Raw genomic sequence first — 27,495 nt, forward strand, 5'->3', positions numbered from 1 at the left:
GTTGAGTGGCTGAAAGACTTTTCTAAGTCTTTCTAAGGGAGTGATGATGCAGCGGTGATGAGAAATGGGGGAGGATGCTATATTTCTATACGTTCCTAATTTTGACATCATTTCCCAGGACACTGCCAAAGAATTTAGGTTTGAGTTGGGAAGGGGGGCCCCATGGATAGGGGATTTCTGCCACAAATTTATGTGAAGGCTCCACCCAGTGCTTGCATCAGATCATCTACAGTAAAATATTTATCGTATCGATGTCAAAGAATTCATTAGCAGGAGTGAGCATTAGACTTGAATGTGGATTTGAAGCCTAGGAAATTACCTATTCTTTATCCTGGGATTAGGGCAAGAGGGGCGGGGCAGATTTGATGAGGGTGGATGATAGATACCCAAAGGGAACATCCTCTTATAGAAGGAATAGCCACAGGAGCAGGTGAAGGGAGAAATCAAATGTTCGCTACTGATGGCTCTTGAGAGAATTGGCCACTGAGGCGTGTGTGATATTACATTGGGCATATAGCGTAGCACAATGATACACACAACATTTTGAAGAAGTACCCCAGAGCCTAGGACATTTCCCCTCCCTCCACTCATCTGCTTCAGAACTTTTTGATTCCCTCTCCAGATCCTTCTTCATTGTCGTATTTACTGAGCACTTAATGTGTGCAGAGCGCTGTACTAAGCACTTAATATGATTGATTGAATGAATGAATCCTTCTTGACAAGGGCATTGCTTCCAAGTTACAGAATTCTGTGGCAGGAGTTGAGGTGGAGGGATCCTCAGTGCTTAAAATAAAAATGCCAGACACCGAGAGAAGCAGCATGGCCTAGTGGAAAGAGCACGGGCTTGGGAGTCGGCAGAGTCAGGATTAGAACCCAGGTCCTCTATTTGTCTGCTGTGTGGTCTTGGAAAAATGCCAACAAAAGAAACCCAAAAGCAACGTAAGGCAAAGCTCAAAGCCTAACAGGTTTTAGTGGTAAAGATGTCCAGGTAGGGGCCTCATCATTCATTCATGCATTCAATTATATTTATTGAGCGCTTACTGTATGCAGAGCACTGTACTAAGTGCTTGGGAAGTACAAATTGGCAACATGTAGAGATGGTCCCTACCCAACAACGGGCATCCAGTTACTGTGGTTCAGAGTTTGAGTGGGGGATACTGGAACTACTTTGTGTTCTTCTGCTTCTTGCTGGGCTTCTTAGCACTTCAGTGCCCAGCAAGATATGCATCAGGAGTAAGGATGAATACAAACTCTGGCTGCTGTTACCAATCTGACTCATTTGAGTGACATCATCTTCTTAGGATGCGAACTCAGAGAAATGGTACCCCATGTTTTTTTAAGTGGAAGAAGGATGAGGATTGGAGCCAGAAGGTGGGAGAGATTCACTTTTATTCTGTAGGCACTTTGACATTGTAAGTCTGTTTGACACATTCGACAGCTTGATGCTCAGAGCCTTTTCCCTTGGTCAGGAAGTCTGGACTCTACCATTTCTTGAACCACATTTGGTGGGGGAGGATGTGAGGAAGATTGGGGATAAACTGCTCAACTTAAATTACTCTTAAGGATGAGTTGCTGAAGAGGGGCCCTGAGCAAGCAATCAGTGGTATTTATTGAGGACTTACTTTGTGCAGAGTACTGTGCTAAGCATTGGGGAGAGTACAGTTAGACTCTTTGGTCTAATTGGTCGACATGGTACCTGCCCACATTGAGCTTACAGTCTAGAGAGGGAGACAGACATTCATATAAAGAAATAAAAAAAAGTTAAGGGTTAAGTAAAAAGAGAATACAGGAGAACAGTAGAGGGACCAGTAGAGAGCATCGAACCACGCTGAAAGAGGCCAGGTGCGGGGTGGGTGGGGATTGTGCCTGTGGAGGGGGAAAAAAAAAATTGGGGGAGGGATAAAGTATTTTCACATAACTTTGAAAGCTTTCTCTTCAGATGATTCCTTAATTTTACATTTTAAATTGACTCAAGACCATAACCTAGGCCATGGTGGAACAGAACAGTAGTCCATCCAGCCCAGAATTCCATCTCCAATGATGGTATACAAGTAAGCTTTGAGGCAGCCTTGATAGGTCTCCCATAAAAAGTAATTGGGTGTGCCCAGAGTGTTCCTAATTACTGTGGAATCATGATATCCTGTATCTTTCCAAGCAAGTTGCCTAAAAACCTGTGCATGCCATATAATATTCTGATGGCTTGCACAAAATTATCCAGCGACTGAACTTATGTTGGGGAAGATGGAAAAAGAATGGTTGAAATATATCAGAACTGATTTTTGTTTCAAAAAGTATTTATTTGAAACAGGTGATCTAAATTATATTGAATGAAGTAGTACAATGACGTAGTACCATGAGGCACGTGGCGAAACAGTCCTTGGGTTTGATTTATGCTTAAAACGACCTGGGGCCTGGGAGGCATTCAGAGTTGTTTTATGCCTTTAACTGAACTTGTGTGCTTCCCTTGAGGGTTTAGATCACCACCTATGGTAGACTCACTCTCTAGGGGCCCCCAGAAACAATCTTCAGTGAAATAATACCAAAGCTTTCTCCTTGAAAAAGAATGCCTCAGTTCTGTCTGTAGTTAGGAGACATAAAAGTTTGAACTAGTTTGTCCCCTCTTAGTAAGGAGGACTTCCTTTTTGAGTTTCAAGCTTGACCCTATTACGCGGAATTCTCCATATGGAAGTATTTTTGGTTGTTTGTTGGAAGGATCCATCCATTTTTGTTGGCTGTAATGACAGTATGTCCCCCAGAAGGCCGACACCATACTGATCTGGTGCACAGCTTGGGTCCTGTGTGCAAACGGTCACCCTGTAGTTAGCTGGCCCTTCTCCTCCCCCTACACTGTTTCTACCCCCCTCCCGCCTTCCATCCTTTCCATTACCTGTCTTTTGGGAATAGACCATACCAGACAGCTTTCCTGTAATTTGTAGTTCAGTGTTATTTGCTTCACATAATTTGCTTTAAGTGCTTCCATCTGTCTTGGGGGAGGGGAGAACAGACACTCTGCTCTTGAAGCCCCACTCCTGGAATGGCTTTGGAATATTTTGGAGGATGGGAAACCAAAATACAGTTAAACTCCATGTGTCTTAATGGTGTGAATAGTTCCAGCTTGGCTGTCAACCCAATAATAATAGTAATAATTATGGTATTTAAGTGCTTACTATGTGCCAAGCACTGGGGGTAGATACAAGGTAATCAAGTAGTCACATGTGGGCTCACACTTTTAATCCCCATTTTGCAGATGAAGTAACTGAGACACAGGGAAGTTAAATGACTCCCCAAGGTCACACAGCAGGCAAGTGGTGGAGGTGGGTTTAGAACCCACATCCTCTGACTCCCAAGCCTGTGCTCTTTCCATTAAGCCAAGGGTGCTTGTTAACAGGGACTTTGTGGTGTCCTTCAGCATAGAAGGGTGGGGACAAATGGAGAAGGTAGGCAGTAGGGGCCATTGGGCTCACCATATTCTCAGCTGCTGCCTTGGGGTGTTGGCCATTGAACCCTGAACCTTCGACCCTGGCCTACTGCCAGCCACTGGCTCTGGCTCAGTAGCTGTTCTCCTTTCTGCTTAGACTGGGATCTCCATGTGGCACAGGGCCTGCACCCAATCTTATTTGCTTGTATCTGCCCCAGTGCTTAGAAAAGTGCTTTGCACATAGTAAACACTTAAATACCACAGTTGTTATTACCAAGAGCCACACTGAGGTTGGGTGACTTTTGGTGCTTGTGTGTGGTTTCCTTGGGGCTGCTTAGAGAAGGATGGTGAGATAGTTGATCGTATTTATTGAGCGCTTACCATTTGCAGAGCACTGAACTAAGCGCCTGGTAGAGTACAGTGTAGCAATACGACAGACTCATTCCCTGCCCACAACGAGCTTACAGTTTAGAGGGGAAGAGAGACATTAATATAAATAAACAGACATGTACATACATGCTTTGGGGCTGGGAGAGGGGATAAATAAAGGGAGAAAGGCATGGCGATGCAGAAAGGATGGGAGAAGAGGAAAGGAGGGAAGACCTCCTGGTGGAGATGTGCCTTCAATAAGGCTTTGAAGTGGGGCATAGTAATTGTCTGTCATATGTAAAAAAAAAAAAAAGGGAGGGCATTCCAGGGCATAGACTGGATGTGGGTGAGAGATCGGCAGGAAGATACAGAGATATGAGGTACAGTGAGAAAGCATTAGAGGAGCGAAATAGGCCGGTTGGGTTGTAGTAGGAAGGAGTAATCCGAGACAGGAGTGGGAGTAGATAGTCCAAGATAGCCTCTTCTAATCCACGTGGAGAACCTCCAAAGTATGCATCCGCCTAGGAAATCAGAAGAGGTTTGGAGCCCAACCTTTGACTCTTACTTTACACAAGGTGACCAAGGACTCCTAGGTAGTGTCAACTTTGTACTGTGAGATCAATAAGTTGCTGCCTTGTTTCCTGCAGGCCTTTGATTTCCTCCTTTTTTGCGGAAGCAGCAGGAGATTCACCAAGAGTTAAACAAAAAACTCGTGGAGGACAGGCACGTAATGGAACAGTATTATATCTTGGTCAGCTTCCCCGCTGGTGGTGTCATCAGCTCGGCATTTCTGTAAACATTAATGTTCGTAGGCTCTTTATTTCCTCACAGTGTATGTATGTTAGAAACTGCATTTGCTTTTGGGATGAGGCAGTAGGTTTTCATTTCCACAATGGTTACTGCTCTTCCTTTTCCTTGTGTTTTCAGAGTTAATGGGGAGGCTGTGAATTGCCAATTTTTAAGTAAAGGCACTTATTGAAATATGGGCACTGGTACAAATAATACAGCTGCATTCCAGACTTACTAAAATAAAACATTGTTTATTCTTGTTAAAGCAGGGCCTTTCCAGGAATGAAAGGCAGCCCCCAGAATACAGAAAGAGTTAAGTTTAAAACCCAGTAAAATATTTATATTCTAGTTTTTGAAATTCCATTTCAATTCATTTGAAGTAATGCAGTCATTTTTTCTTTAACAAAATGCATGATCCCTTAGTGGGGCTGGGGGTGGGGTGGGGGGGTGTGGGCATTGGGAGGAAAGAGGAGAGAGAGGGAGCGAGGGGGGATGGGGAGAGAAAGAGAAGCAGCGTGGTTCAGTGGAAAGAGCACGGGCTTTGGAGTCAGAGGTCATGGGTTCAAATCCCAGCTCTGCCAATTGTCAGCTGTGTGACTTTGGACAAGTCACTTAACTTCTCTGTGCTTCAGTTCCCTCATCTGCAAAATGGAGGTTAAGACTGCGAGCCCCCAGTGGGACAACCTGATCCCCTTGTAACTTCCCCAGTGCTTAGAACAGTGCTTTGCACATAGTAAGTGCTTAATAAATGTCATCATTATTATTATTAAAGAGAGAAGTTTTTTAATTAATAATGGTATTTTTTAAGCACTTACTATGTGCAAAGCACTGTTCCAAGCACTGGGGAGGATACAAGGGTTAATCCCCATCTTAATCCCCATTTTACAGATGAGGTAATTGAGGCACAGAGAAGTTAAGTGGCTTGCCCAAGTTCACAGCTGACAAGTGGCTAACCTGGGATTTGAACCCATGACCTAGAATGGCATGGTGATTTTTCTGATGGGAACTAGGTTTATTAAAGCTCCAACATTACAGAACCGATTAGTGAATCAAGTTCTTTATCAATTTTCCCAGATGTTAATGGCAGAGTTGATTTGTCCTTTTCCAGTCAGAGCATTAACAAATTCTCAGTTGTAATTTTGGTCACTTTTAGGATTGCCCGATTGAATTCTGTCTTAACAGAGGAGTTGTGGTTCTTGGATTCCCTTGCGTGAAAAATACTAGTGTTCATATAATGCAATTAAATACATTTATTTTGTAATATAAAAGCTTTAAAAAGCCTTTAGGAAGTGAAAATGTATAGTAAAGCATTGAACAAAAAGGATTAATAAATAGGTGACACAGAAGGGATTCAAGCCTTTAATTCTTGTGACTTTCTTCTGATCTCTAGGATTATAGCTCAAGAAACAAATGAAGATTTAGGAAATAAGACACTTATTGCAATAGGTTGCTTGAGACGTACATGAGCATCACTCTAGACTGTAAACTCTTTGTAGACTGTAAGCTCATCACTCTAGACTGTAAACTTGTTTTGGGCAGGGAATGTGTCTGCTTATTGTTGTCCTCTCCCAAACGCTTAGTACAGTGCTCTGCACACTATAAGCACTCAATAAATACTATGGAATAAATGAATTTTAAAGTAAACTAAGGGTTTGGCTTCAGCACTATTTCCTGTTCAGACTGATCCCTCAAATAGCCAGAGTTGTAATACATTGGTGATCAGTCTCTGATGTTAGAAAACTGCAGTTACTGCTCAATCAGAAAAACAAGTTTTCACCTCCAGAACTGTGGGAAGGATTTTGTAGGTTTCATTTCCACCTAAAAAATGTGAAATCAATTCACTCCATTTTTAATAGGCTTATTTTCCACTGTATATTTCCAGAATTACACCCCCTCACACCATCATTCTTTGCGGCACCATCGATCTGACACATTCTTATAGGGCAAGGCTGTGATAGCTTCCTGCCAATTGACATGTCGAAAGCGCTTCTTGGCTCCGTTCACTGTAACACGCCGACCCTGGATCAGTAAATTCATTTTGGAACTCCCTAGTCATAATTCCCTAAATTTCTCAGAAGAGCTAGAAGATCTGCCTTTAGGGTATCTTGGATTACTCCTTTGGAAAGATGTTTTCTCTCGTATTCCTTGGAGCGATTGGGGCTATTTGAGCCAAACGCCTTTACAGCTCTATTTCTGTTGGTGTGAGCGCAGTTGAGTTGGAGGCATGGGGAAAGTGAAAGCTGTAAACTACTTGGGCATATCCCTTTTTGTCTTCTCTGCCCCCTGGGATACCTCTTGAGGTAGTTTTGGCGAGCACGCTTAGGGAACAGGAGTTTGAGAATTGGGTGCCCCGTTTTGTAACGTCTTCTCCAAATCCATAACTCAGTCCTCTGTATTTTCAGTGGAGCATTTGGGTTAATATATTCTGACTTGGAAGCTGCCCAATTTAGCAGTCAATTTTCCTTAACTGTGAGTTGAGGAAAACATTCATTCAGTTGTATTTATTGAGCGCTTGGTGTGTGCAAAGCACTATATTACACACTTGGCAGAGTACAATATAAAAATAAACAGATATATTCCCTGCCCACAATGAGCTTATAGTCATTCTTGATGGTCAAAATGAGATTTGCATCCTTAGCCAGGGCTGGTTCAAGGTCACAGAGTGAAACTGGAAGCAGTGGAGCGTAGTGGATCCCCATGACCCATGTTTGTATCTTTCCAACCTGCCCAGAATTGACATGTTCCCCTACCTCCCAATGTATTTTTCTCTCTAGACCATAAGCTCTTTAGGGACAGGGAACATGACTATGAACATTGTTATATTGTACTTCTCCAAACACTTAGTATGATGCTCTGCACACAGTAGCGCTCAGTAAACACCATTGAATGATTAGTAGTGCTGGGGCTAATTTTAGCCCCAGAACAATGGCAGAGGCAGAGATAAGGATAGTCTGATTGATCAGTCAGTGGTAGCTATTGAGCATTTGTGCTTAATAAAAAATAATAATAATTGTGGTATTTAAGTACTTACCGTGTGCTAGACACTGTAGTATTTGCTGGGGTAGATACAAGGTAATTGGATTGGACTCAGTCCCTGCCCCTCACTGGGCTCACAGTCTTAATCCCCATTTTATAGATGAGGTAACTGAGGCACAGAGAATAATAATAATAATAATGGCATTTATTAAGTGCTTACTATGTGCAAAGCACTGTTATAAGCATTGGGGAGGTTACAAGGTGATCAGGGGGCTCACAGTCTTAATCCCCATTTTACAGATGAGGTAACTGAGGCACAAAGAAGTTAAGTGACTTGCCCAGAGTCACACAACTGACAGTTGGCGGAGCTGGCATATGAACCCATGACCTCTGACTCCAGAGCTTGTGCTCTTTCCACTGAGCCATGCTGCTTCTCTGGCCCAAGGTCACATAGCAGACAGTTGGTGGAGATGGGATAGAACCCAGGTCCTTCTGACTCTGAGGCTTATGCTTTTTGCACTAGGCCATGCTGCTTCTCCTGGTTGTGCTGCTAGAGGAGCTGGATGGTTGGATGGCTGTTTAGGCACTGTGTTTTATTTACAACATGAGGCTCCTTGCTTCAGCTATGATTTCTAGCAGATGCCTGGTCTCACCCCATCCCTGTTCCTCTCCCTCTGCCTCTACCTAAGCTATGTCATAGTAGCACTTTTGATGATATCTTCATTTTGTAAGGATAAAGGCCACTTCTCCAAGAATTGGAGAAATGCTTTGGAAGTTGGCAATTCTGGCTTACCTCAGTAATAATAATTGATAATAATTATGGTACTTGTTAAACACTTACTGTGTGCTTGGTGCTGGGGTGGGTGCAAACAAATTGGGTTGAACACAGTCCCTATCCCACGTGGGGCTCATAGTTCATTCATTCATTCAATCGTATTTATTGAGCGCTTACTGTGTGCAGAGCACTGTATTAAGTGCTTGGGAAGTACAACGGATCCTAGGTGATCCAATAAGGTTCTATAATAGCCCCCTGTCTCCCACAGTTACCCCCACCCCCTCATCAGAAAATTACGCTGGATTGTAACTCCTGGAATGATATAATATAATATAATACAGAAACCATCCTGTATTTCATAGTACCTTTCTTCAGGGAAAGGTCAAAGTTCAGTCTCAATCAATCAGTCAATCGTATTTATTGAGCGCTTACTGTGTGCAGAGCACTGTACTAAGCGCTTGGGAAGTACAAGTTGGCAACATATAGAGACAGTTCCTACCCAACAGTGGGCTCACAGTCTAGAAGGGGGAGACAGAACAAAACTAAACATATTAACAAAATAAAATAAATAGAATAGATATGTACAGTAAAATAAATAAATAAATAGAGTAATAAATATGTACAAACATATACATATATACAGGTGCTGTGGGGAAGGGAAGGAGGTAAAACGGGGAGATGGAGAGGGGAAGGAGGGGGCTCAGTCTGGGAAGGCCTCCTGGAGGAGATGAGCTCTCAGTAGGGCCTTGAAGGGAGGAAGAGAGCTAGCTTGGCGGATGGGCGGAAGGAGTGCATTCCAGGCCCGGGGGATGACGTGGGCTTGGGGTCGACGGCGAGACGGGCGAGAACGAGGCACGGTGAGGAGATTAGTGGTGGAGGAGCGGAGGGTGCGGGCTGGGCAGTAGAAGGAGAGAAGGGAGGTGAAGTAGGAGGGGGCGAGGTGATGGAGAGCCTTGAAGCCGAGGGTGAGGAATTTCTGCCTGATGCGCAGATTAATTGGTAGCCACTGGAGATTTTTGAGGAGGGGAGTACCATGCCCAGAGCATTTCTGGACAAAGACAATCCAGGCAGCAGCGTGAAGTATGGATTGAAGTGGGGAGAGACATGAGGATGGGAGATCAGAGAGAAGGCTGATGCAGTAGTCCAGACGGGATAGGAAGAGAGCTTGAATGAGCAGGGTAGCGGTTTGGATGGAGAGGAAAGGGCAGATCTTGGCAATGTTGCGGAGCTGAGACCGGCAGGTTTTGGTGACGGCTTGGATGTGTCTCAATCCCCATTTTATAGATGAGGTAAATGAGGAACAGAGAAGTGAAGTGATGTTGCCCAGGGTCACCCAGCAGGCAAGGGGCAGGCCTGGGGTTAGAACCTCCATTCCTGAAGAGCAGCTTTTCAGAGTACATTCTCCTAAAAGCATTCAGGACTGTTGGTGCTCATTTTCTCTTATTATGACCAACTGTATGTACCCCTCACTTTCACACAGATGCAACACTAACCAGGGCTGTAGCCAACCCTAACTCCCAGGTCTTCAGATACCCAGTGGAATAGCACTCCTTTCCAGCGGCAGATGTATTTACTTTGATCTGCCTTCCACCAATTATAAACATCCTGTCAGGGTGCACATTTCCAACTGGCAATATCTGTGGGTTCTAGCAGCAGCTTTTCTTGACTGACTCTGTTGACTTCAGACCTGTTTACCAAAATGTCATGCTCCCAGTTGAAACTGGCCATATAGTTTAAGCAGATGTCTGCTGACTTCCTCTTCCTTTCTTTACCCACACCCCGTCAAAGTAAATGTCTGAAGTTGAACAGTGTGTGTTAGGTGGGAACATCCTCTTCCTCCTGAAGGAATACTGGGTGGTGTGTGACATTTGAGCTCAGCATTTGAATGTTGACAAGTTTTCCGGCACTCCCTTATTTTCATGACCAAAGTCCTCTCCATTATGGGAGAAAGACTGCGCTCTGAGGAAAAACTTGCAAGTTTGGAGTCCATATTTATTTGTGGTTGAAAACTTTGGCCAAGTCTTAGGAGCATCAGGGCATTGGTAATACCACTGCTGTCAAACCAGTGGTTCCTTCAACCTGGAATTGTAATCATTCACTGATATTTATTGAGCACTTACCGGGCTAAGCCCTTAATAATTGCGGTATTTAAGCGCTTACTATGTGCCAAGTACTTCTCTAAGTAATGGGGTAGAGACAAGGTAATCAGGTTGGACGCAGTTCCTGTCCCCCATGGGGCTCACAACAGTGGCAGTGGGGTTTGCGGAGAATCTGGGTTAAATGCTACCTTGTACATCCATCCTAATGAGATGGTTGAGAAACAGCCTGGCTTAGTAGAAAGAGCACACAGACCTGGAAGTCAGAGGACCTAGGTTATAATCCTGGCTCGGCCATTTGTCTGCTGTGACCTTGGGCAAGTCAAGGTCTTGCTTCTGTGCTTGTTTCCTGATCTGTAAAATGAGGATTAAATCTTCCTCCCTCCCTCCTAGACTGTGAGTGCTATGTGAGAGAGGGACTATGTCCAAACTGAGAATCTTGTATCTATCCCAATGCTTAGAACAGTGCTTGGCTTGGCATATAATAAGTGTTTAATAAACTCCATAACTAATGATTAGGAATAAACCTTCTGCCATCAATTTTTTTTCCCATTCTAAGCGCTTAGTACAATACTCTTCACACAGTAAGCGTTCAGTAAATATGATAGAATGAATTCAAATTGTGTCCACTATTTATCAGTGAGGGTTTAAAGTCTTCCTCAAGTTCATTTTGATTTGAATTTCAGTGAGTATTTAGATCTCTGTAGAGATTTGGTTGACTGAAAATTAAGCAGCTAAATTTGGAGAGTTCCAGTCCTCACCAACATCAGACTTGATTGAACGCCTTTTATGTAGGCAGAGCTCTGTAGCATGTGTTTGGGGAATGCAATAGAAGTAAAAGATTCAGATCCGATCCCTGCCTTCCAAGTTCTGACTTTGGCCAGGATTGGTCATGAAGCCAAGTAACTTAATCAATCAGTGGTATTTATTGAGCGCTTACTATATGCAGAACACTGTAGTAATAATAATAATGGCATTTGTTAAGCACTTACTATGTGCAAAACACAGTTCTAAGCGCTGCGGGGGATACAAGGTGATCAGGTTGTCCCATGTGGGGCTCACAGTCTTAATCCCCATTTTACAGATGAGGTAACTGAGGCTCAGAGAAGTTAAGTGACTTGCCCAATGTCACACAGCAGACATGTGGCGGAGCTGGAATTCGAACCCATAACCTCTGACTCCAAAGCCCATGCTCTTTCCACTGAACCACACTGCTTCACTGTACTAAGCACTTCAGAGTACAGTACAACAGAATTAGCAGACATGTTCTGTGCACATAATTTTCTCAGGCCTATGCATCTACATTAGAGAAGCAGCGTGGCTTAGTGGAAAAAGCACGGGCTTGGGAGTCAGAGGTCGTAGGTTCTAATTCCGGCTCTGCCATTTGTCAGATGTTTGACTTTGGACAAGACACTTAACTTCTCTGTGCCTCAGTTACCTCCTCTGTAAAAAGGGGATTAAGACTGAGCCCCATGTGGGACAATTTTGATAACCCAGTATCTACCCCAGTGCTTAGAACAGTGCTTGGCACATAGTAAGCACTTAACAAATGCCATTATTATTATTATTATCATTAGCTGATCCCACAGGCTGGGGATTTTAAAGTCAAGAGATGGCAGGCAGAGCAGCCCATAAACTCGCCTAGGTTGTGTTGTGCCTCTTGGGACTCTTTCATTCATTCAATTGTATTTATTGAGCACATACTGTGTGCAGAGCACTGAACTAAGTGCTTGGGAGAGTACAATGCAACAACAAACAGACACATTCCCCTGCCCACAATGAGCTTGCAGTCTCTACAATGAGCTTACCGTCTAGTCTTTATGTACCTTGCCAGTTCATTCATTCATTCAATCGTATTTATTGAGTGCTTACTGTGTGCAGAGCACTGTACTAAGCACTTGGGACGTACAACTTGGCAACATATAGAGATGGTCCCTACCCAACAGTGGGCTCACAGTCTAGAAGGGGGAGACAGACAACAAAAGAAAACATATTAACAAAATAAAATAAATAGAATAGTAAATATGTACAAGTAAAACAAATAGAGTAATCTGTACAAACATTTACAGGTGCCGTGGGGAGGGGAAGGATGTAGGGTGGGGGGGATGGGGAGGGGGAGAGGAATGGGGGGCCCAATCTAGGAAGGCCTCCTGGAGGAGGTGAGCTCTCCGTAGGGCTTTGAAGGGAGGAAAAGAGCTAGCTTGGCGGTTGTGTGGAGGGAGGGCATTCCAGGCCAGGGGGAGGACGTGGGCCGGGGGTCGACGGCGGGACAGGCGAGAACGAGGCACAGTGAGGAGGCTAGCGGCAGAGGAGCGGAGGGTGCGGGCTGGGCTGGAGAAGGAAAGAAGGGAGGTGAGGTAGGAGGGGGTGAGGTGATGGAGAGCCTTGAAGCCGAGAGTGAGGAGTTTTTGCCTGATGCGTAGGTTGATTGGTAGCCACTGGAGATTTTTGAGGAGGGGAGTAACATGCCCAGAGCGTTTCTGCACAAAGATGATCTGGGCAGCAGCATGAAGTGTAGATTGAAGTGGGGAGAGACAGGAGGATGGGAGATCAGAGAGGAGGCTGATGCAGTAATCCAGTCGGGATAGGATGAGAGAGTGAACCAGTAGGGTAGCGGTTTGGATGGAGAGGAAAGGGCGGATCTTGGCAATGTTGCGGAGGTGAGAGCAGCAGTTTTTGGTGACGGATTGGATGTGAGGGGTGAACGAGAGAGCAGAGTCGAAGATGAGACCAAGATTGCGGGCTTGTGAGATGGGAAGGATGGTAGTGCCGTTAACAGTGATGGGAAAGTTAGGGAGAGGGCAGGGTTTGGGAGGGAAGATAAGGAGTTCAAAGGAAAACAAAGGAAATTGCATGAGATTTTTTTTTTTAAATGGTATTAAGTACTATGTGCCAGGCACTGTTCTAATCCTTGGGGTAGATTCATTCATTCACTCAGTTGTATTGAGCGCTTACTGTGTGCAGAGCACTGTACTAAGCGCTTGGGAAGTACAAGTTAGCAACATATAAAGACGGTCCCTACCCAACAGTAGGCTCACAGTCTAGAAGATACAAGCTAATCAGGTTGGACTCAGTCCCTGTCCCACGTGGGGCTCACAGTCTTAATCCCCATTTTACAGATGAAGTAACTAAGGCATAGAAAAGTGAAGTGACTTTCCCAAGGTCACATAGCAGACATATGGGGGAGTCGGGATTAGAACCCAGGTCCTTCTGACTACCAGAACCACAGAAACCCCCTCCTCTAAACTTCTGATCTTGGGTTCGCTTCCTGACTCTCGCTCTGTGCCACTACCTTTTTCCTCCTTTAATCTCTTCCTTCTTCCTCCCATTTCACCCACTAGTGAGGGGTAAGCCCACCTGGCAAGATTTTAATGTGGCTGGCCATCCGTTTTGAAGTTTTAAAGTGTTGAGGTTGTAGAACTTGTTGCAGTTCCCAGCAAACCCCATTTAATTGATTTTTTAAGATTCTGGGTTGTATTCATATAATTGTTTGTCTACAAGTGCATTATTACAAGTTGAGTCTTGTTGAGCTATTATGTATAAATGTTTCACAGTATCTTAATTCAAATTAAGAAAATGATTGAATAGAATGAGGTAAGCACTTGAGAAAAGTGTCCCCTTAGAAGAGCAAGTAGAGGAACTGCTACCAGGAAAATGAAATGAAAGTCCTTTTATGAACTGCAGATTTTTTTTTAAGCTTACTGAATTTTAGGTGAAATGTGACCTGAGTGGTATTAATATCACTTTTCTATTTTCTCCAGAGACCAAGATGTGGGATCCAGAAGTCAAAATTCTAGTATTCATTTTTAATGTTTGTCCATACCTATTTGAATAGTTGATAACAAATTAAGTTACATAAGCTGATTTAATTTGTCACAGTACTTCTGTTATTACTTTTCTGGTGCCATAGTTTCTGTAGACACGACCAGTGAAGAAGGGTATGTTGAGATATGCATGTGTTTATCTGTTTAGTTGGCCTCCATGGATAACTTTATTGTCCCCTGAAACAGTCTGTCATTCTGAGGAATCAACTACATCATTAGTTAGCAATAATGCATGACCAGGCTGCTGGAGGAGAAAATAACAATGAGCCATATGCACAGAGTAGGAAATAGTATTTGGTGTGGTTGTGATTTAGTGTACAGCTTCTAACTGTCCTACCTTTTCCTTGGGGAATGGAACATTGCTAGGGATTTTTAATTAACCTGGCGATTAAACTTTCAGAGAACATTTTAGAATAGCTACAACTCCATAAAGATGTGACATTCAGGTTCTGAATGTTTTTCCCCACAATGTGAGTCTGATTTAATGGGTCTAACTGAGGCACGCATAGTTTCAGTGTAGGATGCTTGTGGCATTAGTTAAGTCAGAGAAGCTAGGTTCTAATCTTGGCTCTGCAACTTGCTTGGGTAAGTCACTTCACTTCTCTGGACCTCTTTCTTCATCTGTAAAATGGGAATTAAATACTTGTACTTGCTGCTGCTTAGGCTGTGAACACCATATGGGACAAAGGACTGTCTGATTTGTATTGATGTCTGTCTCTCCCCATCAAGACTGTGATCTCATTGTGGGCAGGGGTTGTCATTGTTCATTGTTGTATGTATTGTTCTTTCCCAGTGCTTAGTTCAGCGCTCTGCATACAGTAAGCACTTAATATGATTGAATGAATGATCTTGTATCTATCCCACTGCTTAGTACAGTGCTTAGCATTTAATAGGACTTAAGTACTGTTACCTTCCCAGCATTGTCTTCAGCCTTACTGAACTGTTCTATGTGTTTTTGGAAGTTTACACTGTTGAATAAAATCAAATAGCAATGCCTGGCAAAAATATAATACACTCTGATAGTGGACATAACAATGGTATGGGAAATTGTATAGCGAAATGTCAGAAAAGGAGGTGCCTCAGAACCATCTGCCTCCTAAACCATGAATTTCCCTTAACTCAATGGTGACTATAATGTGGTCTTTTACATTGATTATTATTGGGAATATTGGCATTGAGACTCAGGTGACATCACACTGGAATGCAGCACAGTGTAATGTCATATGGATGCCATTTAATAATAATTGTGGTATTTGTTAAGCACTTACTATGTGCCAAGCAGTGTTCTAAGCACTGGGGTAGATACAGGGTAATCAGGTTGTCCCATGTGGGGCTCACACTTTTAATCCCCATTTTACAGATGGGGAACTGAGGCACAGAGAAATTAAGTGACTTGCCCAAGGTCACACAGCAGAAACGTAGCAGAGCTGGAATTAGAATCTGGGTCCTTCTCCCAGGCCCGTGCTCTATCTGCCCAACTCCAGCAGAATTCACTTGAATCTAGAGTGTTTCCCTGGGGACATTTGCTCCAGAACCATTGCATTTCCTTCTCAGGACTGTGTTAACTTGGGTATCGCCTCTGAGTCATGAAACTCAGTGGCAGTGTAATACTAATAACAATGGTATGTTTTAAGCGTGGAGTGCTTACTATGCGTCAAGTACTGTGCTAAGAGCAGGGGTAAATACAAGATAATTGTCAGACACTTTCCCGGCCCTTATCAGGCTCACGGTCTGTTAGGAGGGAGGACAGGCTTTGCCCATTTTACAGATGAGGAAACTGAGACAAAAAAAGTGAAATAACTTGCCTAAAGTAAAAAAGCAGGCAAGTGGCAGAGTTAAGATTAGAACTCAGGTCCTCTGATGCCCAGGCTTCTGCTTTTTCCACTAGACCACACTGCATATGTTCTGGAGGTTGGCCTGGCCCTGAAAATGAAAATACCAGTTGTAAAAGTGACCAGTTATAGATCCATACTGGTCAGAGGACAGTCCAGGTGAAAACTAGACCATCCATTGGAAAAACCAGACTTAATGTAAGTGCTGCAGTAGAATAAATGAAACCGATTCAATTCTTACCCTTGAGGATTCCACAATCTGAGAGAAGACAGTAGCTACAGATCAACAAGAATAAAATCTCACTGCCCTTCCTCTTCATAAACATTCACAAAACCCCCGTATCTATCCAAGGGGCTAGTAGGGGTACCATTAATTAACGTTGTGTTGGTACATTTAGAAGCATTGTCCTAAACTGCTCAAGAAAAAACCCTGACACAAAACAATGGTGTGAGAGGTATATCCTATCATTTTGTTTTGGCAAAGTGAAGTACTAAGTAACCCATCTCTTTGACGGTGGCTATCTTCAATCAAATCCCTTTAGTGTACCACTCTTGCACAGTAGTGAAGCTAAAAGCTACTCTGAATATATATAGCTCTTCTTCACCAATCAAGTCTTGATGCTTGCCTGTGGTGTAATTTGGATCCCGCAGCAGGAAGTGGGCGCAGGTGCCCGACCTATTCCTTTTACAGCAGATGCCACTCCATTTCGGAGACCTTTGAGCTCTAACAATAATCTGTCAGTGGTGAGGTAGGGACTGAGGTATTTTTTCCCTTCCTCATTACTCCTCTTCCCCCACTGCCTCCCCCCCACCAAAGCAATTATGTATATATCTCATACTCTATTTTTTACTTTTACCTGAACTTTTAGTGTCCCTCTCCCCTGTTAAGTTGTTAACTCCTTGAGGGCAGGGATGTCTACCAGCTGTGCTCTGCATGGAGTAAGTGCCCAGTAGGCTTCGACTATGAGTTGACAACTCGAGTTTTCAACTACTGAAATGAAGATGGACTGCAGTGATTAAAAATGCCAAGGGAAAGATTTATTTTGGAAAAAGTCTTGCATATTATGGGATATAAAACTAATATTGTCAAAAATAGCTGAAACATGCAAAGAATTTTGGGGCAATTCAAGATGGTTGTTCAAGACCTCCTTTTTTCTGTCCCTTTTCAACTTTTCCTTGCTAGCTATTCTCTCTCTTGTTCACATACCCCAACTCTTATGGTCTCTTTGGGCTCACTTCTTAGTTTTTCTGGTCCCTTGAGGATTACCACCTATTCCTCCTTCCCTACTCTTCCTGTAGACTGTAAGCTCATTGTGGGCAGGGTACATGTCTACCCACATTGTTATATTATTCTCTCCCAAGTGCTTAGTACAGTGCTCTGCACACAGTAAGCTCTCAGTAAATCTGATTGATATTTTCTGGACTCTTGCAGCCCTCCTCTCTCTTCTTGGGGTATTTTGCTGTGACTCTTGAGTACAGGCCAGACTTGCTCAGTTAAAACTCTCAATTCTCCTCCTCTTGATGCAGGAGAACGTGATGGCACAATGCTGTTGAACTTAAATAGTTTCTTCAGCCCGAGGGAATGCATTCTATGGGTTGCAAAATGTCATTTGAGAGGCTTTTATGAGTCAGTGAATTTTTGTGTTTTAAGTGCCTTAGCTGGAGATGGTGGGTTGTTCCATATTTAATCACTTGTTAGGAAAGAATGATAACCTGACAAAGGCTTGCATATACAAATGAAAAATACAATCAAATTACAGGAGAGACAAGCCATCTTTTACCATTTTTGCTGATTCAAAATCAAGATGCTAAATGTTAAGACTCATATATTGTGAAGCGGAAAAGGATTTTTGAATGTGAGTTAACTGGGAAAGGCATGAGATGGTTCTTCACTGAAGGATGTGTATTGGATCACTTTAAAGTTTATAGAAAGGCCAGTTAAACATTGAAAACAAACAATTTCAGCAAATGATTGAGGCTAGAAAAATAATTCCTACGCATTTTCATCATCCCTCATGGGAAGAAACTGCTGTTGATTTGAGCTGAAGTGTTCAGAGCAGTGAAAAGTAGAAATCCAGAATGATTAATGGAAAAAAAGTGGAAATTGAGTGAATGTCATTGTAGTCAGGTATGTAACAGCAGTTGACCAGCCAGCCCATTCTATGAAATGGAAAGGTCAAATTTTAAATTGCTGCAACGCTGACCTCACAGATAAGCGCTTAGTACAGTGCTGTGCACACAGCAAGCATTCAATAAATAGTTGAATGAAGGTATTAGAAAGAGAGCACTATGTGTCTAATGAATTTAAAATTGATTCAGATGTGTCAAATGTTTTATCCATAGTAAATCTATTCTGCTTGAGGCAGTCTGATTCCTCTTGATAGATTTATGTTTACTTGGCTTTAAGTCCTAAACAGCAAATTCCAGGATGCTGTGAGACCTAAATGGAACATGCTCCAACTCCGAGTGAAAGTCCGAGCATTCAAGTGAACAAAAGTACTGGGTGTCAGTGCAAAAAAAATCTGTTTTATCCAGGCACCCTAGTTCTAGGACCTGTATATTTCTGTCTAAAATTGCCTGGACCATCCTACAAATTTTTGGGACTGCCCCAGCTAATCCAGGATGTATCGACAGCCAAATGTCGCTCCATCCTGGAGTTATAATAATAATAATAATAATAATAATAATGATAATGTTGGTATTTGTTAAGTGCTTACTATGTGCCAAGCACTGAGTTATATGTATGTATTCTCCCCCTGGAGGTTGTTGCAGAATTTCAACTGACTTGGTGGTAGTAATATTTTGAATTGGAGTATTACCTCCATTTTAAAGATGAGCAAACTGAGGCCCCAGAAAGTAAGAGGGGAAGTGCTGATGGAGTATTATAAAGCCAATAGTTAGAAAGTTATTTATGTCCACTTGAAATCTCTCCTGTTGTACACTACATTACAGAGAAGCAGAGTGGCTTAGTGGAAAGAGCATGGGCTTGAGAGTCAGAGGTTGTGGGTTCTAATCCCACCTCCTCCACTTGTTTGCTGTGTGACCTTGGGCAAGCCACTTAACTTCTCTGTGCCTGTTACCTCATCTGTAAAATGGGGATTTAGACTGTGAGACCCACATGGGACAACCCGCTTACCTTGTATCTACTCCAGTGTTTAAAACAGTGCTTGGCACCCAGTGAGCACTTAAGAAATATCATTATAATTTTGTTTATGGCCACACCACCCTGAACATGCCCGATCTCATCTGATCTCAGAAGCTAAGCAGGGTCGGGCCTGGTTAGTACTTGCATGGGAAACCGCCTGGATATACCGGGTGCTGTATTTTGTAGAAGCAGTGTGGCTTAGTGGAAAGAGCATCGGCTTGGGAAGCAGAGATCATGGCTTCTAATCCTGGCTCTGCCACTTGTCAGCAGTGTGACTTTGGGCAAGTCACTTCACTTCTCTGTGCCTCAGTTACCTCATCTGTAAAATGGGGATTTAGACTGTGAGCCCCACATGAGACAACCTGATTTCCTTGTATCTACCCCAGTGCTTAAAACAGTGCTTGGCACATAGCACTTTACAAATACCAACATTGTTGTTATTATTAAGCTCCACTAGACATGGAAAATTGGTCTGCCTCATCGCTAACAAAGGTTTTAATTATTTCCTCCAAAAAGCTACTAGCTATCTTCTAAGCAACCTCTGCGTATCTGGATAAGATAGTTTATTTCTGTTTGTCAGAAGGGGAAACTCCATGAATTTATGCCACTCCTGGTACAATTACTTCGAAAGAGAATTGTTCACAACTTTCATGCTTGTATCCGTTGGGAAATTACCTCATCGTTTGGCTTAAAAATTGAATAAGCATCGCTGTTCCCCAGTGGTTACCTTAGATTGTTCTATCAAACAGATGCATAAAACACACACTTTAGAAAAAATGAGATATGTAATCACTGGTGGATGACTTTAAATCACATGAGTGCCTCAGGGCTGTTGATGTAACTTCCATAAAGGTTTCCCGGTCCCTGGACTGGGCTTTTTGACTCATTCATCCTCTTAGCTGTGTTCTCAGTTAGAGGCTTCTCCAGCAAACATTTGTGTTCTCTGCAGATTTATGATGTAATTAGTTGAGAACAATGAATTGGAGATGTTTTACTGCCTCCCTGACAACCAGCTGAGAATCAGTGTGGAGAATTCCAAGGGGAATCCCAATGACTACTTCTCTGCCCCATGTATCATGCCCAGAAGGGCTTGGATGGGTCATTATCAGCTTAATTGATTCAAATACAATCAATTTGGATGTGCTGGACTTGCACCCTGATGTGTAGCTTTGACACCTAAGCCCAGTTCAGGGTCTCCTTCTGTTCTCAATCTACACCCACTCCCTTGGAGAACTCATTCACTTCTATGGCTTCATATACCAACCCTTTGCATTGATTCCCAATTTACCTCCCCTGCCTTGACCTTCTCTCCTCCTCTACAGTCTCAGATCTCCTCCTACCTTCAGGACATCGCTACTTGGATTTCTGGCCAGCCCCTCAAAATTAAGATGTCCAAAGCAGAACTCCTCATCTTCTCACCTAAATCTGGTCTCTTTCCCCCCTGCCCTCAGTCTTTCCCATCACAGTAGACTACACCACTATCTTCTCTTTCTTATAAACCCTAACCTTGGCATTGTCCTTGACTTATTTCTCTCATTCAACTCACATATTCAGTCTTTCGCCAAACCCTTTTGGTTCTCCCTTTGCAACATTACTAAAATCTGCCCTTTCCTCTCCATCCAAACTGATACTACCCTGGTCCAAGCACTTATCCTATTCTACCTTGGCTACTGAGCTGCCGCCTCACTGACCTCCATGCCTCCTGTCTCTCCCCACTTCCAATCCATACTTCATTCTACTGCCTGTGTCATTTTTCTACAACAAAGTTCAGTACACACCTCCCCACTCCTCAAGAACCTCCAATGGTTGCCCATCCACCTCTGCATCAGAAACTCCTTACCATCGGCTTTAAAATACCCTATCAGTTCACCCCCTCCTATCTCACCCCTCTGATTTCCAACTACAACCCAGCCCTCTTACTGTAGTCCTCCAATGTCAACCTACTCACTATGCCTCACTCTCATCTGTTTTGTCACTGCTGCCTTGCATGTGCCCTCCTCTGGCCTGGAATTCCATCCCCCATCATGCCACAGTCTAACCCCCACCAAAGACTTATTGATGATGATGGTATTTAAGTGTTTACTATGTGCCAAGCACTGTTCTAAGCCCTGGGAGATGGTGATGATGATGGTATTTGTTAAGCACCTATTATGTACCAAGCATTGTTCTAAACACTGGGGTAGATACAAGGTAATCAGGTTGTCCCACGTGGGGCTCACAGTCTTAATCCCCATTTTACAGATGAGGGAATTTAGGCACAGAGAAGTGAAGTGGCTTGCCCAAGGTCACACAGCAGACATGTGGTGGAGCTGGGGTTAGAACTCATGTCCTCTGACTCCCAAACCCGTCCTCTTTCCACTAAGCCACAATGGTTATCTTTATATTTCATTATTGGTTCAACTGTTTTGTCCAGATGTACTTGCCCTCAAGATTTCACTTTTTAAGTACAGTAGCCCTTAGCCCTTAATACAGTACTTGGCACATAGTAAGCACTTAATATTATTGGCTAAGACTCCAGGAGTAGACGGAGGGAAGTCATAGTGGCAGTTTGGGAGGGAGAGAAGGTGGCATACTGGGTAGAATGGGACATGCTCAGAGGTCATGGTTCAGGCATGATTGCTTCTGCGGGTCTGCATTATTCCCTTGGACCCCAGACTTCCTCTTTCAGCAGTAACAAAAAATAATGTGCTGGGGTTTCTATACTGTAGTTTAAAAACATCTTTGCTTGTGGGGGAAGAGAGAAGCTTACTGGAAGGAGTGGGCCAGAAAGAATCAATCAATCTTATCTATTCAGTGCTTACTGTGCACAGCACTGTACTATAGCACTTGGGAAGAGTAGTAATAATTGGGGTATTTATTACTTTATAGTTTCTAAGCAGTGGGGTAGGTACAAGATAAGTGCGTTGGACACAATCCCAGTCCCACATGGGGCTCACAGTCTTAATCCCCATTTTACAGATGAGGTAACTGAGGCACAGAGAAGTTAAGTGACTTGCCCAAGGTCACACAGTAGACAATTGGTAGAGCCAGGATTAAGTCCAGGTCCTTCTGACTCCCAGGCCTGTGCTCTATCAACTACCTCACGCTGCTTCCCTCTTGAATGTAGTTCAATGCTGAATGTGGCCACTTGTCTACTGTGTGACTTTAGGTTAGTCACTTAACTTCCCTGTGCCTCTCATCTGTAAAGTGGAGATTAAGACTGAGCTCCATGTGGGACACGGGCTGTGTTCACCCTGGTTATCTTGTATCTACCCCAACGCATAGTACGGTGCCTGGCCCCTCAAAACTTTATGAAAACTGTAATCAGTTCCTTTGCATAGTTTTTTGGTCCTAAAATCATTATAACTGGACTGGAGCAAGTCCACAGTCATCTTCAGTTCAGGACTCTGGAAGTGACTATTGGTCCCTACAAAACCCAGTTTGAGAAATGGATGGATCACTTGCTAAGTCACTTGTCTCTGCAGTTCACATGAAGCAAGAGTTCAGTCCTGAAGTGGGTGAAGTCAAGAATCATGGGTCAGTGTTGGGAGGGTTACTTGTTAATGAACTATTGCTCTCTATTTTTCATGAGTTTGCAGTAGTTCTTGCAAACCAGATTTTTGTCAGGCAAGGGGTGTGTATGTAAGTGTCCCACTTTAAATTCTTAGCCCCTCTGAGGGTAAAGATTGTGCTTGCTGACTTGCTGTTTTTTCCCCAGTGCCTGGGAAAAATAGGCTGCTCAATGAGTCATGGAGAGGATGATGGTAATGATGGATTGGAAAGACTGATGGTTGCACTTCCCACTCTATTGCAGTAAATCAAGCCCAGTAACTAGAACATCTGCAGGCAGGTATTTTTTTTTAATGCTATTTGTTAAGTGCTTACTACACATGCTAGACATTATACTAGTTGCTGGGTTAGGTACAAGATAATTAGGTTGGACACAGCCCATGTCCCACGTGGGACTCATGGTCTTAATCCCCATTATACAGATGAGGTAACTGAGATGCAGAGAGATGAAATGACTTTCCCAAGGCCACATGGCAGGCAGAGGTGATGGAACTGACATTAGAACCCAGATCCTCTGACTCTCCCAGGCCCATGCACTTTCCATTAGGCCACACTGCTTTCCCAAATTTGCCAAAACACTCTGCCAAGAAATGTTCAGATATCAAAATTAATCAACTCATCCATCTCTTCTTCTCTCCAGTGAGAAAACATTACTTTCAAATAGCTGTCTGTCAAGAAGCAGTGTGGCCTAGTGGATAGAGCATGGGACTGGGACTCAGAAAGACCTGGGTTCTTACCCTGGCTCTGCCACTTGCCTGCTGTGTTTCTTTTTAGACAAGTCACTTAACTTCTCTGTGCCTGTTATCGGTAAAATGGGGATTAAGACTGTAAACTTGTGGGCAGAGAATATGTCTGTTTATTGTTCTCTCCCAAATGCTTAGTACAGTGCTTTGCACACAGGCGCTGAATAAATACAGTTGACTGACTGTGAGCACCACATGGGACGTGGACTGTGTCCGATCTGACCAGCTTTTTTCTATTTGGGCTGTTAGTACCATGCCTGGCACATAGTGCTTAACAAATACCATTAAAAAAAGAAAAAGGCAGGGTTATTTCAACATAAGCAGCACTGTCCCAGACTTTAAAGTTAGAGCCCCTGAAGTACCTTTTCCTGAGACCTGTCTTATCTGAGCGATTTTCATTTTGGTAGGATAAAAAATAAGGTGAGATTATGCTAGGAAGTGGAAATATCATACTGTGCCACCCTGGGTGTATTAACCCTGATAATTAAACTACCTTGTCCATCCCTTTATCTAAAAGGATGGATGACTCAGCTCACAAATCATGGAGTCATGAACTGTAAACGTGTGAAATTCTACATCTGCAAGTAAACATAAATCACTTGTTCATTCTGCTATCAGTATTACAGCTAATGCCTCAGGGAGTTGGAGCTCATTAAATCTTTAATGTTTAGCATAATGATAGTTTTCCCTCATTGCTTGAAGGCTAATGTGGTTTAAGAAATAGAAAGTTTTTTATTAATCTAGCAAATGTCCCTGGACTTTTTTTTAACCTTTCCAAAGTCAGGCACAAGGACTACATAAGGCAAGAAATATTGAATGAAGACAAAACCCTGTCATTAAGCATTTATTCATTGAGCACAATATACTGAAGAGTGCAGCACCCTGTGCCGGGCACTGCGGGAGAATGCATTGCTGCCCTCAAGGAGCTGATATGAATTAAGCAAGGAAGGTGATGCATGCAGAAGAGTGTTTAACTTGTCAGTTAGTCATATTTATTGAGTGCTGAGTGTGTGCAGAGAACTATACTAAGCACTTGGGAAAGTACAATATAACAAAAAGACATATTCCCTGCCCACAGCAAGCTTACAGACTAGTGGAAGGGGGCAGGGAAAGGATGTATGCCACATTACCACAACAGGTGAATCTTCTCAGAACATGAGCAGAAAACTGATGCTTAACATCAATACAGTTCGATGGTTAAAATCCTAAGAGCAGCCTCTCCCAAGGGCATCAAAGGAACTGGGCTCCAAGAGCTAAGATCTTTTTCACAAAGCCCTAAACCCTCCATTAGGCTCAACAGGAAGATGGGATATTTTTTTTTAAATCTTGGTGATGTTGGGACCCCAGAACTAAGAAGGGGGTTAATCAGAGAACGCCTCTTGAGAAGCGGTCACTTTTTTAATCAATCAGTTGTATTTGAGTGCTTACTGTGCTGAGTTTACAGTTTGCATTACTGTAGAGATGCCACAGAATCCTTGTTAAAGTGAATATTTAGTGCTCAGTTCCTAGTTTGTCTATGTCAAAGTATTTCAGCAAACACTACAAGTACCTTGAAATCAAAACTGGAGGCACAGTGACAGCAGAGGGGAGGAGCTAGCAGCCTCCTGGTTCAGTAAATACTTGATGGTGTGTTCTTAAGGAGTTGGTTAAATCACAGTCAGCTGTCTTAAGGCAATATATATAAACTCTGCCTTTTATCCTGTTCATTTGTCCCATCCTTCCATCAGCAGCTCACCAACCTGGATAGAAGTTCTCAGCTAATAAAGCTCCTTTTGGAAGTGGTTGGGAAAAAATTTCAGAGATGTAAACAATCTTAATGTGTGAGCCTTATCCTCTGTCCCCTCCAAATACAGCTTCCTCTAATCTCTAGGAGGCCAAAAGTTCTCAGTGGGCATAACACAAACTTCCTTTTCCTGAAAAAAGACTGACCTTTTATTGGTTCATGAATTCACTTTGCCTTTCTAAGCAGACTCAGTTATTGGTTGTTGGCTTCGATTCTTTTATAGGTGGACTATAAGGAAATTGCCATAAAGTAGCCAACAAGAAGCCAGTTTTTTGAGGGCTCTCAAGTGAAACAGTGCTGCCCAGATTTTTTTTTTTTTAAATGGTGGTGGTTCAGTGCTGGCTGTGTGCCAAGCACTCTACTAAGCGCTGGGGTAGGTACAAGATGATGATGTTGAAATTGATTATCCAGAGTTTAGTAGCCTTGATCAAAGGTGGGGAAAAAATGGATGAAAGGGTTGTAGCATTGCAGGAAGCCCATGTACCAATATGGTTCTTGCCAAGCAGCATGGCTTAGTGGAAAGAGCACGGGCTTGGGAGTCATAGGTCATGGGTTCTAATCCGGGCTCCTCCACTTGTCAGATGGGTGACTTTGGGCAAGTCACTTAACTTTTCTGTGCCTCAATTACCTCATTTGTAAAGTGGGGATTAAGACTGTGAATCCCACATAGGACAACATGATAACCTTGTATCTATCCCAGTGCTTAGAACAGTGCTCAACACATAGTAAGCACTTAACAAATACCATCATTATTATTATTACATTTCAGTCAAGATCTCTGGATAGTTGGCATAAATTATGGGCCATTCTTTCAAGATTCAGGTCCTCACATCTTAGCTCACCTCTTCTTAACCTCTGCTGATGGGGCATTCGTTTTGTGTTGAGCTAAGGAGTGGTGGTGGTGGTGGGTTGGGGGAGGCCCTGTTCTAAAACATTTCTCTTGAACCCCAATAAGTTTGTGAAGCATAATGGAGATCATTGTGTTTCAGATGTTCAGGTGATTTTAAAAGTTTTAGAAAGCACATTATAATCCACCACTATTCAGTAATACAGTGAGTAGAGTGGAGATCAAAGAGTGGTCCTTAGTGGCTCCAACAGTTCGTTCATTCATTCATTCATTCAATTATATTTATTGAGCGCTTACTGTGTGCAGAGCACTGTACTAAGCGCTTGGGAAGTACAAGTTTGCAACATATAGAGACGGCCCCTACCTAACAGCGGCCTCACAGTCTAGAAGCGGGAGACAGACAACAAAACAAAACATATTAACAAAATAAAGTAAATAGAATAAATATGTACAAATGAAATAGAGTAATAAATACATACAAACATATACATATATACAGGTGCTGTGGGGAGGGAAAGGAGGTAAGGCGGGAAGGATGGGGAGGGGGAGAGGAAGGAGGGGGCTCAGTCTGGGAAGGCCTCCTGGATGAGGTGAGCTCTCAGTAGGGCTTTGAAGGGAGGAAGAGGGCTAGCTTGGCAGATGTGCAGAGGGAGGGCATTCCATGCCAGGGGGATGATGTGGGCCGGGGGTCGATGGTGGGACAGGCGAGAACGAGGCACAGTGAGTAGATTAGCGGCAGAGGAGTGGAGGGTGCGGGCTGGGTCAGGCCTCCTCTGGGGATAGGCCTAAGAACCTTGGTCTCATCGGAGTGAAATGGCACTGGAGCTTCTCTTCTGATCCCAGCCCATGGACATGTTGAGTTCTGAACCCTGGTCTTGACACCTGTACTGGTGATCCTAAGCGTCTGACTGAGACCTCATCTTTCATGAAGATAGTCCCACGTCAGAGGAGTTTGAAGACTGGCCCCCCGCAGCATGCCACCCTGGTTCCAGTCTTAGGTGCTTTGGCCTAGGCCCCAATAAATGGGGATGGGGAGGGGGAATAGGAGGAAGGAGGGGGCTCAGTCTGGGAAGGCCTCTTGGAGGAGGTGAGCTCTCAGTTGGGCTTTGAAGGGAAGAAGAGAGGTAGCTTGGCGGATGTGCGGAGGGAGGGCATTCCAGGCCGGGGGAGGACGTGGGCCAGGGGTCGACGGTGGGACAGGCGAGAACGAGGCACAGTGAGATTAGTGGCAGAGGAGCGGAGGGTGCGGGCTGGGCTGTAGAAGGAGAGGGGAGGTAAGGTAGGAAGGGGCGAGGTGATGGAGAGCCTTGAAGCCAAGAGTGAGGAGTTTTTGCCTGATGCTTAGGTTG

The 27,495-nt window shown here is 43.5% G+C and overlaps 1 protein-coding gene and 1 pseudogene across 29 annotated transcripts in view; both read left to right on the top strand.

The window, feature by feature from the left end:
* The window catches only part of EPB41L2 (erythrocyte membrane protein band 4.1 like 2), a 242,657-nt gene that overhangs the window by 24,332 nt on the left and 190,830 nt on the right, over positions 1–27,495 (top strand). The window lies entirely within an intron of this gene.
* LOC119924802 lies at positions 19,288–19,406 on the top strand (annotated as a pseudogene).

Source organism: Tachyglossus aculeatus, chromosome 2 (genome assembly GCF_015852505.1).
Source record: "Tachyglossus aculeatus isolate mTacAcu1 chromosome 2, mTacAcu1.pri, whole genome shotgun sequence".
In the NCBI taxonomy this organism is placed as follows: Eukaryota; Metazoa; Chordata; class Mammalia; order Monotremata; family Tachyglossidae; genus Tachyglossus; species Tachyglossus aculeatus.